Raw genomic sequence first — 10919 nt, forward strand, 5'->3', positions numbered from 1 at the left:
ACCCCCGCCTTTCGCCTGTCCGCCTTAGGGTGGGAGGAACCGTCTGCCTGAACACCGGTGAACAAACACCGGCCCGCAGGGGCCCTCCCCGGGCGGACCAAGATGGCCCATCGATCAGTGCTGGTTGTTTTATGTGTGTGTGTGTGTGTGTGTGTGTCCGCAGCCGGGGGCAAAGACGGCCTGTCGCGCAACACGGAGGTTATATGTCAGAGCCCGTACGCCCCCCGCACTCACCCTTAAAGGCCGGGACAGCCCTTGGGGTTCCTGCCGGGGGCGGGCAGCATACATATTCCGTCTCGTGGCAGCCACCGGAGATATGTCAGAGCCCGTACGCCCCCCGCACTCACCCTTAAAGGCCGGGACAGCCCTTGGGGTTCCTGCCGGGGGGCGGGCAGCATACATATGTCCGTTCCGTGGGAGCCACCGGAGATATGTCAGAGCCCGTACGCCCCCCGCACTCACCCTTAAAGGCCCGCAAGCCCTTGGGGTTCCTGCCGGGGGCGGGCAGCATACATATGTCCGTTCCGTGGGAGCCACCGGAGATATGTCAGAGCCCGTACGCCCCCCGCACTCACCCTTAAAGGCCCGCAAGCCCTTGGGGTTCCTGCCGGGGGCGGGCAGCATACATATGTCCGTTCCGTGTGAGCCACCGGAGATATGTCAGAGCCCGTACGCCCCCCGCACTCACCCTTAAAGGCCCGCAAGCCCTTGGGGTTCCTGCCGGGGGCGGGCAGCATACATATGTCCGTTCCGTGGGAGCCACCGGAGATATGTCAGAGCCCGTACGCCCCCCGCACTCACCCTTAAAGGCCCGCAAGCCCTTGGGGTTCCTGCCGGGGGCGGGCAGCATACATATGTCCGTTCCGTGGGAACCACCGGGGAGATGTCAGAGCCCGTGAAACCCCGAAAGACAGACCCTTAAAGGCCCGCAAGCCCTTGGGGTGAACGTCTGGGGCGGGCAGCATACATACACCCCGGTCGGGAACCACAGGGAGGTGAGGTCAGAGCCCGTGAAACCCCGAAAGACAGACCCTTAAAGGCCCGCAAGCCCTTGGGGTGAACGTCTGGGGCGGGCAGCATACACACTCTCCACGGCGGGCCGCGAAGACTTAGCGGGCGCAGCCGCCGGAGCGGGCCGCCGACGAGGCCTGAAACGCGGGGTGCGGCCGGGACCGTTCCCCCCCTTGCATTTCGCTGGATGATCAGACAGTCGCAAAGAACCGTCTGAAAATCCCGGGCCAAGTCCAGAAAGTGTCCGTAAAAGAGCTAGCGGGGCCCAGCCACTTTCCTCCAGCAAGTGCCCTTAGCTCAGTTTTGACCTCTCTCATTGCACTAAGTGTCTTCAAAAACCCAGTTCCTGTATTTCCCCCGGCACCGTAGAGAAATGCTGACAGCCTGGAACACTGTGGCGGCTGCACACGGCACTCCCATGCCCGCCGCGAGCAGCCTAGCCCCGCCTCAGACCCGCGAGAACCGCCCATCGGCACACGGCCCGCTGTGCGCCCGAGCCGTTTGGTGTAAAAACTGTCCAAAAGTGGTTTCGACCACTTAGGAACATCGTAGAGACTCGAAATAAAAAGGATTTTGTTGGAAAAGCGATTCTGAGGAAGGCTGTGTTAAAATTAATTTCGGGAAATGTCGTTTACCCCCCCCCAAATGGCTCCGAAGTACCCCCCCCCCACCCCCCCCCTAAAAAACCGTGTTCCGGGGGTTTTTCGAGAAAACAAACACACGGGGTATATAGAGGGGACTGAGACGAATCGAATGACGTGCTTTGCAAAGAAATCGGGGGCTCACAGCCCCCCCAGGAGAGGTTCAAAAGTCGGAGGACTGGTCACCTAACTCCCATTGAAGTCAATGGGGGAAAAATGAAAACTGTCAAAAAGGCTTAAAATGGTTCAAAAACCCACTGGGGCAGTAGATAATCATCCTATTTGAATTTTAAAAGTCTTAGTTTGGCGAAAAAATACCTTTTAATAATTGTTTTAGGGGTCAGAAAAATCAGCTCCGGCTGCCTGGTCACCTAGGGGAGATAGAAAATTTTTCTAAGTTTTTCACTCGGCCGCCTGGTCCCCTAACTCGAAAATTTTAAAGTGCTCCCATCGGTCCCGGGATAGGGTGGCTGATAGCTGGGAGCCCCCTGAGCACTGCCCCGGTGTTAGTTTTCGGAGAAATGCCCCCGTTGATTTGTTATGATTTTTTTTCCGCCGGCCGCCTGGTCGCCCTAATGCAAAGTCAATGGGAGTGAGGAGATAGAAAATTTTTCAAAGTTTTTCACTCGGCCGCCTGGTCCCCTGACTCGAAAATTTTAAAGTGCTCCCATCGGTCCCGGGATAGGGTGGCTGATAGCTGGGAGCCCCCTGAGCACAGCCCCGGTGTTAGTTTTCGGAGAAATGCCCCCGTTGATTTGTTATGATTTTTTTTCCGCCGGCCGCCTGGTCGCCCTAATGTAAAGTCAATGGGAGTGAGGAGATAGAACATTTTTCAAAGTTTTTCACCCGGCCCCAAACGGCTCCAAAACACACTGGGGCTGTGGCTGGGACTCTCACCAGGACTGCCCCCTACTTTATTTCTGGATTAAAAAGCATTCTATATTAATTTTTCGATTTTTGGGACCCGGGACGCCTGGTCACCTAACTCCCCTTCTATCCCTATGGGGGGGGGACGGGGACATCGAAAACGCTCCCATCGCCGCCGAGGCACGCTGCGGGGACTCTCCCTACCATCGCCCCATGCTTCCTTTGAAGAATATATGACGTTTTTCAATTTTCACCGACATTTGAAAATCAAAACTTCAGAACATTTCATAGTTATTCTCAATGGGTTGTCTAGGGGCACACATCTCTAAACTGGGGGAAATGCTCAAAATGATTAAAAAGAAAAACAATGCCCCCAGACCCGGGGGGCTGATAGCTGGGAGCCCCCTGAGCACAGCCCCGGTGTTAGTTTTCGGAGAAATGCCCCCGTTGATTTGTTATGATTTTTTTTCCGCCGGCCGCCTGGTCGCCCTAATGTAAAGTCAATGGGAGTGAGGAGATAGAATATTTTTCAAAGTTTTTCACTCGGCCGTCTGGTCCCCTGACTCGAAAATTTTAAAGTGCTCCCATCGGTCCCGGGATAGGGTGGCTGATAGCTGGGAGCCCCCTGAGCACAGCCCCGGTGTTAGTTTTCGGAGAAATGCCCCCGTTGATTTGTTATGATTTTTTTTCCGCCGGCCGCCTGGTCGCCCTAATGTAAAGTCAATGGGAGTGAGGAGATAGAATATTTTTCAAAGTTTTTCACTCGGCCGTCTGGTCCCCTGACTCGAAAATTTTAAAGTGCTCCCATCGGTCCCGGGATAGGGTGGCTGATAGCTGGGAGCCCCCTGAGCACAGCCCCGGTGTTAGTTTTCGGAGAAATGCCCCCGTTGATTTGTTATGATTTTTTTTCCGCCGGCCGCCTGGTCGCCCTAATGTAAAGTCAATGGGAGTGAGGAGATAGAATATTTTTCAAAGTTTTTCACTCGGCCGTCTGGTCCCCTGACTCGAAAATTTTAAAGTGCTCCCATCGGTCCCAGACCCGGGTGGCCACGAGGTGGGACCCCCCTGAGCACTGCCCCGGTGTTAGTTTTCGGAGAAATGCCCCCGTTGATTTGTTATGATTTTTTTTCCGCCGGCCGCCTGGTCGCCCTAATGTAAAGTCAATGGGAGTGAGGAGATAGAATATTTTTCAAAGTTTTTCACTCGGCCGTCTGGTCCCCTGACTCGAAAATTTTAAAGTGCTCCCATCGGTCCCAGACCCGGGTGGCCACGAGGTGGGACCCCCCTGAGCACTGCCCCGGTGTTAGTTTTCGGAGAAATGCCCCCGTTGATTTGTTATGATCCGTAGTTGCCGGCCGGCCGCCCGGCATTGCTCTATCGGATGGAGCGTGGGCTGGCTATGGGAGATTTAGCGATTTTCGGAACCGGCCCCGATCGCCCCCCAAACCGGGTGGCCACGAGGTGGGACCCCCCTGAGCACTGCCCCGGTGTTAGTTTTCGGAGAAATGCCCCCGTTGATTTGTTATGATCCGTAGTTGCCGGCCGGCCGCCCGGCAGTGCTCTATCGGATGGAGCGTGGGCTGGCTATGGGAGATTTAGCGATTTTCGGAACCGGCCCCGATCGCCCCCCAAACCGGGTGGCCACGAGGTGGGACCCCCCTGAGCACTGCCCCGGTGTTAGTTTTCGGAGAAATGCCCCCGTTGATTTGTTATGATCCGTAGTTGCCGGCCGGCCGCCCGGCAGTGCTCTATCGGATGGAGCGTGTGCTGGCTATGGGAGATTTAGCGATTTTCGGAACCGGCCCCGATCGCCCCCCAAACCGGGTGGCCACGAGGTGGGACCCCCCTGAGCACTGCCCCGGTGTTAGTTTTCGGAGAAATGCCCCCGTTGATTTGTTATGATCCGTAGTTGCCGGCCGGCCGCCCGGCAGTGCTCTATCGGATGGAGCGTGGGCTGGCTATGGGAGATTTAGCGATTTTCGGAACCGGCCCCGATCGCCCCCCAAACCGGGTGGCCACGAGGTGGGACCCCCCTGAGCACTGCCCCGGTGTTAGTTTTCGGAGAAATGCCCCCGTTGATTTGTTATGATCCGTAGTTGCCGGCCGGCCGCCCGGCAGTGCTCTATCGGATGGAGCGTGGGCTGGCTATGGGAGATTTAGCGATTTTCGGAACCGGCCCCGATCGCCCCCCAAACCGGGTGGCCACGAGGTGGGACCCCCCTGAGCACTGCCCCGGTGTTAGTTTTCGGAGAAATGCCCCCGTTGATTTGTTATGATCCGTAGTTGCCGGCCGGCCGCCCGGCAGTGCTCTATCGGATGGAGCGTGGGCTGGCTATGGGAGATTTAGCGATTTTCGGAACCGGCCCCGATCGCCCCCCAAACCGGGTGGCCACGAGGTGGGACCCCCCTGAGCACTGCCCCGGTGTTAGTTTTCCGAGAAATGCCCCCGTTGATTTGTTATGATCCGTAGTTGCCGGCCGGCCGCCCGGCAGTGCTCTATCGGATGGAGCGTGGGCTGGCTATGGGAGATTTAGCGATTTTCGGAACCGGCCCCGATCGCCCCCCAAACCGGGTGGCCACGAGGTGGGACCCCCCTGAGCACTGCCCCGGTGTTAGTTTTCCGAGAAATGCCCCCGTTGATTTGTTATGATCCGTAGTTGCCGGCCGGCCGCCCGGCAGTGCTCTATCGGATGGAGCGTGGGCTGGCTATGGGAGATTTAGCGATTTTCGGAACCGGCCCCGATCGCCCCCCAAACCGGGTGGCCACGAGGTGGGACCCCCCTGAGCACTGCCCCGGTGTTAGTTTTCGGAGAAATGCCCCCGTTGATTTGTTATGATCCGTAGTTGCCGGCCGGCCGCCCGGCAGTGCTCTATCGGATGGAGCGTGGGCTGGCTATGGGAGATTTAGCGATTTTCGGAACCGGCCCCGATCGCCCCCCAAACCGGGTGGCCACGAGGTGGGACCCCCCTGAGCACTGCCCCGGTGTTAGTTTTCGGAGAAATGCCCCCGTTGATTTGTTATGATCCGTAGTTGCCGGCCGGCCGCCCGGCAGTGCTCTATCGGATGGAGCGTGGGCTGGCTATGGGAGATTTAGCGATTTTCGGAACCGGCCCCGATCGCCCCCCAAACCGGGTGGCCACGAGGTGGGACCCCCCTGAGCACTGCCCCGGTGTTAGTTTTCCGAGAAATGCCCCCGTTGATTTGTTATGATCCGTAGTTGCCGGCCGGCCGCCCGGCAGTGCTCTATCGGATGGAGCGTGGGCTGGCTATGGGAGATTTAGCGATTTTCGGAACCGGCCCCGATCGCCCCCCAAACCGGGTGGCCACGAGGTGGGACCCCCCTGAGCACTGCCCCGGTGTTAGTTTTCCGAGAAATGCCCCCGTTGATTTGTTATGATTATTTTTCGCCCAGGCGATGTGCCTTTTCATTTTGTTTTGCACTTTCCTTCATTCCTTGGTGCATGCTACCATCTAACGGACACATTTCGGTACTGCAGTTTGAAAGTAATTTCCCCGTCTAGGGATCTCTCAATGCCCTGGGCTGCGAAAGGAGGGCAAGGACACCCTATGTTCTCATGAGTGCAAAGCCCCCCCGGCTTCAAGGCATTCCAAAAGGAAAACCGGAGACACTGCTGTACACACACACACACACACACACACACACACACACACACACACACACAGAGAGAGAGAGAGAGAGAGAGAGAGATAGAGAGAGAGTAGTCACACAGTGGAATAAACTCCCCAGCGATGTGGTAGAAGCTGAAAGTTGGGGAACATTGTGATGGTCTATATTTCTTGGCAGATAATAAAAGATGCTCTTATCATGCCTCCGTTGATGTGTTATGATCCATAGGTTGCCGGCCGCCCGGCATTGCTCTGATCGGATGGACCGTGGGCTGCCTATGGCAGAGTATGGGCGATTCTTCAGCCGGCCCCGATGGCCCCCCAAACCGGGTGGCCACGAGGTGGGACCCCCCTGAGCACTGCCCCGGTGTTAGTTTTCCGAGAAATGCCCCCGTTGATTTGTTACGATTATTTTTCGCCCAGGCGATGTGCCTTTTCATTTTGTTTTGCACTTTCCTTCATTCCTTGGTGCATGCTGCCATCTAACGGACACATTTCGGTACTGCAGTTTGAAAGTAATTTCCCCGTCTAGGGATATCTCTCTCGTCTAGGGACACTGCTGTACACACACACACACACACACACACACACACACACACAGTGAGAGAGAGGGAGAGATAGAGAGAGGGAGAGAGAGAGAGAGAGAGGTGGAGAGGGAGAGAGAGATGGTGATAGAGAGAGAGTCGTCACACTCTGGAACAAACTCCCCAGAAGCTGAAAGTTGGGGAACATTATGATGATCTTTATTTCTTGGCAGATAATAAATGATGATCTTACAGAGGGCGACTTACAACACCAGTGCAAACATACAGCGAAGTACAAGGCATCAATCACGACAGAATCCCTTGAGTTAAAGCAGCAGATTCAGAATAACACACGTCCAAACAGACTGGAGAGGACCCTAAAACGAGCACGAAAGGTGTCGAATATGTGGCCTCCTCTCGCTTGTAAACTCTCTCGTGTTCCTGTCGATGGGGTCGGCGGCTCGGGGCAGCGGCCTAGCAGCAGCAGGCAGGCAGGCAGACCTCCAGGGCAGGCAGGCAGGCAGGCAGACCTCCAGGGCTGGATAGCTGACCTCCAGGGCTGGAAGGCAGACCTCCAGGGCTGGCAGGCTGACCTCCAGGGCAGGCAGGCCGGGCCCCCGGTGCTGCATCTCGGCCGCTGCCTGGGGCGGACCGGCCCGGGTGCCCTTGCGCTTTTTCGACACCAGGGGGCAGTTGGGTGCCATTCCGTCCCTCGTGTGGCGAAATGGCGGTACTGCACCTCCGCCTTTTTGCTGGAGAAAGTCCGCAGTCGGGACAATGCGCCACACGGTCCGTCGGCAGGAGGCCCGGGCCCGGGCACAACTCCCCGGTGGGGACGGACGCCGGGCTGGAGCTTCCCTTCAGCACACACACTCACTCACTCACTCTCTGACCGACCGACCGACCGACGGCTCCCAGCGCTCAGCCTGCAGGGCTACACACCCCGGTGGGTGCGGGCTCCGGGCTGGAGCTCTCCTTCAGCACACACACTCACTCTCTGACCGACCGAACGACCGACGGCTCCCAGCGCTCAGTCAGCAGGCCTACTCCTCCCCGGTGGGGACGGACGCCGGGCTGGAGCTTTCCTTCAGCACACACACTCACTGACTGACCGACCGACGGCTCCCAGCGCTCAGCCTGCAGGGCTACACACCCCGGTGGGTGCGGGCTCCGGGCTGGAGCTCTCCTTCAGCACACACACTCACTGACTGACCGACCGAACGACCGACGGCTCCCAGCGCTCAGCCTGCAGGGCTACACCTCCCCGGTGGGTGCGGGCTCCGGGCTGGAGCTTCCCTTCAGCACACACACTCACTCTCTGACCGACCGACCGACCGACGGCTCCCAGCGCTCAGCCTGCAGGGCTACACCTCCCCGGTGGGTGCGGGCTCCGGGCTGGAGCACACACACTCACTGACTGACCGACCGAACGACCGACGGCTCCCAGCGCTCAGCCTGCAGGGCTACACCTCCCCGGTGGGTGCGGGCTCCGGGCTGGAGCTTTCCTTCAGCACACACACTCACTGACTGACCGACCGAACGACCGACGGCTCCCAGCGCTCGGCCTGCAGGGCTACACCTCACCGGTGGGTGCGGGCTCCGCGCTGGAGCTTTCCTTCAGCACACACACTCACTGACTGACCGACCGAACGACCGACGGCTCCCAGCGCTCGGCCTGCAGGGCTACACCTCACCGGTGGGTGCGGGCTCCGCGCTGGAGCTTTCCTTCAGCACTCACTGACCGACGGCTCCCGGCGCTCAGCCTGCAGGGCTACACCTCCCCGGTGGGTGCGGGCTCCGCGCTGGAGCTTTCCTTCAGCACTCACTGACCGACGGCTCCCGGCGCTCAGCCTGCAGGGCTACACCTCCCCGGTGGGTGCGGGCTCCGCGCTGGAGCTTTCCTTCAGCACTCACTGACCGACGGCTCCCGGCGCTCAGCCTGCAGGGCTACACCTCCCCGGTGGGTGCGGGCTCCGCGCTGGAGCTTTCCTTCAGCACTCACTGACCGACGGCTCCCGGCGCTCAGCCTGCAGGGCTACACCTCCCCGGTGGGTGCGGGCTCCGCGCTGGAGCTTTCCTTCAGCACTCACTGACCGACGGCTCCCGGCGCTCAGCCTGCAGGGCTACACCTCCCCGGTGGGTGCGGGCTCCGCGCTGGAGCTTTCCTTCAGCACTCACTGACCGACGGCTCCCGGCGCTCAGCCTGCAGGGCTACACCTCCCCGGTGGGTGCGGGCTCCGCGCTGGAGCTTTCCTTCAGCACTCACTGACCGACGGCTCCCGGCGCTCAGCCTGCAGGGCTACACCTCCCCGGTGGGTGCGGGCTCCGCGCTGGAGCTTTCCTTCAGCACTCACTGACCGACGGCTCCCGGCGCTCAGCCTGCAGGGCTACACCTCCCCGGTGGGTGCGGGCTCCGCGCTGGAGCTTTCCTTCAGCACTCACTGACCGACGGCTCCCGGCGCTCAGCCTGCAGGGCTACACCTCCCCGGTGGGTGCGGGCTCCGCGCTGGAGCTTTCCTTCAGCACTCACTGACCGACGGCTCCCGGCGCTCAGCCTGCAGGGCTACACCTCCCCGGTGGGTGCGGGCTCCGCGCTGGAGCTTTCCTTCAGCACTCACTGACCGACGGCTCCCGGCGCTCAGCCTGCAGGGCTACACCTCCCCGGTGGGTGCGGGCTCCGCGCTGGAGCTTTCCTTCAGCACTCACTGACCGACGGCTCCCGGCGCTCAGCCTGCAGGGCTACACCTCCCCGGTGGGTGCGGGCTCCGCGCTGGAGCTTTCCTTCAGCACTCACTGACCGACGGCTCCCGGCGCTCAGCCTGCAGGGCTACACCTCCCCGGTGGGTGCGGGCTCCGCGCTGGAGCTTTCCTTCAGCACTCACTGACCGACGGCTCCCGGCGCTCAGCCTGCAGGGCTACACCTCCCCGGTGGGTGCGGGCTCCGCGCTGGAGCTTTCCTTCAGCACTCACTGACCGACGGCTCCCGGCGCTCAGCCTGCAGGGCTACACCTCCCCGGTGGGTGCGGGCTCCGCGCTGGAGCTTTCCTTCAGCACTCACTGACCGACGGCTCCCGGCGCTCAGCCTGCAGGGCTACACCTCCCCGGTGGGTGCGGGCTCCGCGCTGGAGCTTTCCTTCAGCACTCACTGACCGACGGCTCCCGGCGCTCAGCCTGCAGGGCTACACCTCCCCGGTGGGTGCGGGCTCCGCGCTGGAGCTTTCCTTCAGCACTCACTGACCGACGGCTCCCGGCGCTCAGCCTGCAGGGCTACACCTCCCCGGTGGGTGCGGGCTCCGCGCTGGAGCTTTCCTTCAGCACTCACTGACCGACGGCTCCCGGCGCTCAGCCTGCAGGGCTACACCTCCCCGGTGGGTGCGGGCTCCGCGCTGGAGCTTTCCTTCAGCACTCACTGACCGACGGCTCCCGGCGCTCAGCCTGCAGGGCTACACCTCCCCGGTGGGTGCGGGCTCCGCGCTGGAGCTTTCCTTCAGCACTCACTGACCGACGGCTCCCGGCTCCCAGCGCTCCGTCAGCAGGAGGCCCGGGCCCGGGCTCGCTCCGGCCCCCTCGCGCCTGGTCACCTAACTCCCCTTCTATCCCTATGGGGGGGGGACGGGGACATCGAAAACGCTCCCATCGCCGCCGAGGCACGCTGCGGGGACTCTCCCTACCATCGCCCCATGCTTCCTTTGAAGAATATATGACGTTTTTCAATTTTCACCGACATTTGAAAATCAAAACTTCAGAACATTTCATAGTTATTCTCAATGGGTTGTCTAGGGGCACACATCTCTAAACTGGGGGAAATGCTCAAAATGATTAAAAAGAAAAACAATGCCCCCAGACCCGGGGGGCTGATAGCTGGGAGCCCCCTGAGCACAGCCCCGGTGTTAGTTTTCGGAGAAATGCCCCCGTTGATTTGTTATGATTTTTTTTCCGCCGGCCGCCTGGTCGCCCTAATGTAAAGTCAATGGGAGTGAGGAGATAGAATATTTTTCAAAGTTTTTCACTCGGCCGTCTGGTCCCCTGACTCGAAAATTTTAAAGTGCTCCCATCGGTCCCGGGATAGGGTGGCTGATAGCTGGGAGCCCCCTGAGCACAGCCCCGGTGTTAGTTTTCGGAGAAATGCCCCCGTTGATTTGTTATGATTTTTTTTCCGCCGGCCGCCTGGTCGCCCTAATGTAAAGTCAATGGGAGTGAGGAGATAGAATATTTTTCAAAGTTTTTCACTCGGCCGTCTGGTCCCCT

Source organism: Amia ocellicauda, unplaced genomic scaffold, assembly GCF_036373705.1.
Source record: "Amia ocellicauda isolate fAmiCal2 unplaced genomic scaffold, fAmiCal2.hap1 HAP1_SCAFFOLD_70, whole genome shotgun sequence".
Lineage (NCBI taxonomy): Eukaryota > Metazoa > Chordata > Actinopteri > Amiiformes > Amiidae > Amia > Amia ocellicauda.